The 4,603-nt window shown below is 31.4% G+C and overlaps 1 long non-coding RNA gene across 1 annotated transcript; it reads left to right on the top strand.

Moving 5' to 3' along the window:
• The first annotated feature begins 543 nt into the window (after positions 1 to 543).
• Positions 544 to 1,856, top strand: LOC109222225. The gene is made up of 3 exons (XR_002067373.1): positions 544 to 627; positions 733 to 805; positions 1,492 to 1,856. It is a non-coding gene; the product is annotated as an uncharacterized LOC109222225 (long non-coding RNA).
• The last annotated feature ends 2,747 nt before the right edge of the window (positions 1,857 to 4,603 follow it).

Below are 4,603 nucleotides of genomic sequence, written 5' to 3'. Positions count from 1 at the left end.
GGACATGCATTTTATTTGAAGAAAAGTTGAAGTTTTGTGAGTGGAAGAAAATTTTCACCCAAAAACCTCCCTAAACCAATTTTTGAAATAATTTTTCCGAAAACGCGATTATATTTCATAAACAAATAATGTTTTCAAATTTTTTCTGAAAAAATGAAGTCAAAATCTATGGCCAAATGGGAGCTTCATTTCTCGTTTATGACGTCGATCCTTCAGCCGTGGCCCATATGTAACTAGCTTCTGTCAAAGGAAGATCATAGTACGGTTTACTTTGTATTTTTAGGTTGAGAAGAGAGGCAGTCTGACCTTTTCCTTCTTATGGATTTATTAGTCCTGTGATGCTCTTCCCTGGCAACTGGTATTTCTGTGTGTTGTTTAGCTAATTATGACTGAGCCAGCCAATGGGGTCTTATCTCCCCCACCCCTCTCATTTTAATCCTTCCACGCTTTCAAATAGCATGCACTCAGTTGTTGTGCTTTGTATTTTTAAGTTGTCAAGACAGATAATGTAACCTTAGTGATGATAGTAACTTCATGAGAATCATTTGCTCTTGCATATTGTAGGTGCTCCCTAGATGGGTTGTCTACCATGAGCTGGTCCTGACAACTAAGGAGTACATGCGGCAGGTTAGTCCACCTCTCCTTTATCTCTCTTCTTTTTGTTTCGTAGCAGGGTTATTATTGTGTTTGCTTGATTATCACGGAGATTGTAATTGAGGGTTTTCCTGGCAGGCAACTGAACTGAAACCCGAATGGCTTGTAGAAATAGCTCCTCACTACTATCAGTTGAAAGATGTTGAAGACGGTAAGCGTTCTAGCTCTCGTGTTATTTTCGGTTTCTGTTTGTCCTGCTTTATTGGTGCCTCACAGCTAGACTACATCCCATCTCCTGGTTGAGGGACTTGCAATCCAACATGAACTTTTGGTTTTAGGCAAGGGACTAGTTGCATTCATTTTTGTTTTCAATAAAATATTGATATTTCCATCGGAGGAGGGTAGGATTGCACTTTTTGTTTCATAATTAAAAAACAAAAACCTTTTACAGGAGGGGTCATATAAACTTTTTAATCATTGCCTTCTGTAGTCCCAACTTCAAGTGGCGTGCGACTGCAGAAAGGTAAAATGAAACCCCTTACTTTTGGCAGCCATATGCTACTGCTGGAAGGATATCTTATAAGCTGCATCTAGTTTCATTTATTAGAGAATTAGATCCAACGAGCCTTGCTGCAATGGAGTCATCTGAAGGCGGAGACTTAGTTATTTAGTTTAAAATGCTTATCTGCTTGATGCATATTAGGGGCCAAAATATCCGAAGTATAATCCTTATCTGCTTGATGCCTATTAGGACCAAAATATTTAATGTTGAGGCATTAATTATCATATTTTTTTGGAGGTTTGGCAATTGGATTTCATTCCAGGAAAAAAAATGATGTCGTTCCAATTGTTCTATTTAAATAACGTAATATTGTTATGTTTATATGCCTTCTGCAGCTAGCTCAAAGAAAATGCCTCGCGGAAGTGGCCTTGCATCTTAGGATCAACTCCTATTTTTGCAAAAGAAAAGAGCATTGACAAGAGAGTGGTTTATGCTATGAAAATCTGCTCATTATACTGCTAGGCAGGACTCTGCTAACTGAAGAGGTCCATGGACATTAACTGAGATGATTAGATAACTGTATATATGATTTTGTAGATTGATTTTTGTAAATTTACGGCTGTAATTTTCTGTGCGTGCGTCTTTTTGATGTATTTGTTGTATTAGGGAGCTCAACTGTCTGATTAATGAATTGTGGCATTAGTACTGTGTATTGGTTATGTAATATATAAATTGTGGTTAATCCATTTGTTTTATACGACGAGCTTGCTATGACCGAGTTTACAAAAGAAAATAGTGGTAATTACAGAAGAAAACTATTCTTGTTATGCGCAAGTATTTTAAATTCAACAAAGCTCACCTCTAATTCCTATACTCCCTTTGTTTATATTAAGATGTTTGAGGGGACACAAAGGGGAAGGCAATTTGATACTATGTAGAAGTCTGGTCATAAATTAGCTCACTGCCCTTATTACTCTATTTGATAACTTCATTTTACCCTTTTTCCGACTGTAACTTCATTTTACCTCTTACCCCATGTTATTTTTATCAAATTTTAATGAAGGGATATACTAAATCGAGCAGCATTTCCTTCTCGCCAGTCCTCTAGATCTTGTAATTTATGGTAACATTTCGTTGAAGATCTATATTTATTCTTAGAATGTCGGTAAGAGAAGATAATATTATGTATTTGGAAGTGTCATTTGGTTAGGGGATGTTATAACGATCTAAATTAGAAAGATATGGAGTTGATATGATTGACTTTTTGCTAATATTATTGCGCTCCGGAGTAGTGGTAAGGTTTGCGTACACACTAACTTTCCCAGAATCCACTTGAAGAATTTTACTAAGTAATTGTTGTATTGCACGACAATTTTGTAATAACGACAATAAAAGCAGGAACTCTTCGTGTTGATAATGAGCTCGACGATAGTCGTGCTCGCTCTACGAACGAAAAGGTCCCATTATCAGAACTCTCTTAAACTATTCCTCCTATTCAATATTGAGCAAGATCATTCCACTAGAACACTGAAGAGAGAGAGCTTTTCTTTGTCTTATAATAAATGAATTCGTACAACAAATATGAAAAATGAATTACATGGCACCAATATTTTTTTATTATAGGAGAAGCTTATTGATATAGATAAATATCGTTATTGGTGTACACTACTAAATTGACAATTTTGTGCTTGACATGCATAAAAAAAATACATAAATTATATAAGTAAAAAAAAATCTATACTATATTAAAAGCACAAAGGCCCTTAGCGAAATATCGTTCGCCTTTTTTACCCTTTAAAATATAAAGTTCACATTAGACAAAATAGTAATTTAAGTATTTCATTAATATTCATAAATAATTATTTAATTAATTCTCCTCTAATTTAGGAAGCTATTTAATTTTTCTCCTATTATAACAATCTAGGAAAGTTAATAAAATTTCGCCTAAATTTTTTCCTATTCGTTCTACTCCCTACGGTGGAGTAGTTAATGGCCTTTAAGGTTTTGAAGACCTTTTTGTAGTTTAAAAAATTCTCCCTAGCCTAAGTTTTCGCCCCTACGTGCAACTCCCTATGATGGGGTATTAAATGTGTTTATTTTGCGGTCAATACCTTTTAGGTTTAGGAGATCTTTTTGATTAATTTTTTTTTGCCTTAAATCTCAAACACAATTTCTTTTTTTTGGTTAGGAGTCTTTATTATATGGTAAAATTTACAGTATGTGTGTTGCTTGTGTACCTAATCTCAATATGTAAATATACTTACTAAAAGTTATATTCGAGTATAAAATAGAAAGTTTAACTTTTTGAAATTCATGAATATTGATCTTATATATATCTAACTCAAAAAAAAAAAAAATTATACCTTATAAAATTTCCCAGTCATCATTCATTATGTTCAAATTAAACTTAGTCCAAGTTCTATATATTCAACTTTTCAATTTTAGCAAGAATACACATGTTTTAAAGATCTAAGAGCTTTTCTACAAAAATTGAAAAGCTATTTCAAGTTCATTTAGACACAGATAATCTATTTTCTTTCTTGCGAGCAAAATATATATTATATATTTCATTAATCAATAAAAATCTATATCAACTATTATAAAAGCACAAAGCTTCAGAGCGAAATATTGATAAACCTTTCTACCCTTAAAAATAAATTTCAGATAGGAATAATTTGACATTTTTAATTATTTTTCCTAATATTTATAACTTTGAAATCAATTATAATATTATGATAAAAGTATTAACTTAATTTTTTATTTTTATTGATTACTACATAACAAATCATAATATACATGGTTATTAAGACAAAAGCAATACTCATAAGATATTCTAATTTCAAATTACTAATAAATTTTTTTTGTATACGTTAATTTAATGTTTTACTTAAATAAATATTATTAGACAAGATCATGAATAAATGAATAAAATTCTTTATATGTGTGTCAATTTCATGATCAATATTTATCATTTTCAAGAGCTCAAATTTACTTAATATTTTTTTGTGACTAAAACCATGCTTTGAATAATACTTATATATTTTTTTAAAATAATTCTCATCAATATAGGGTACACGCGCAACGCGCGTACCTTGAGACTAGTACTATATTAAAAGCGCGAAGACCCTTAGCGTAATGTCGTTCGCCTTTTTTACCCTTTAAAAATAGCTTTTACGATGGATAAAATTGTAATTTAAATTACTCCAAAACTTAGGACTTTAAAATTAGTTAAAATTTTGTATATCAAATCTTTCTTTATTAAACTAGGTAAGAAAAAGATACATTAATATTAATTTTACCGTATATAAATTGTACCAATTGAAAATACATCCTTGGTGTAATACTTGTAAAATCAAGACGAGAACACTTTATACAGTGCCTTTATATGATATAATATGATATGATATGATATACACACACCCACACACACACACACACACACACACACACACACACATATATATATATATATATATATATATATATATATATATATATATATATATA

The sequence above is a fragment of the Nicotiana attenuata genome, unplaced genomic scaffold (assembly GCF_001879085.1).
Source record: "Nicotiana attenuata strain UT unplaced genomic scaffold, NIATTr2, whole genome shotgun sequence".
Taxonomy (NCBI): domain Eukaryota; kingdom Viridiplantae; phylum Streptophyta; class Magnoliopsida; order Solanales; family Solanaceae; genus Nicotiana; species Nicotiana attenuata.
This window is presented reverse-complemented; position numbering and strand designations above follow the sequence as displayed.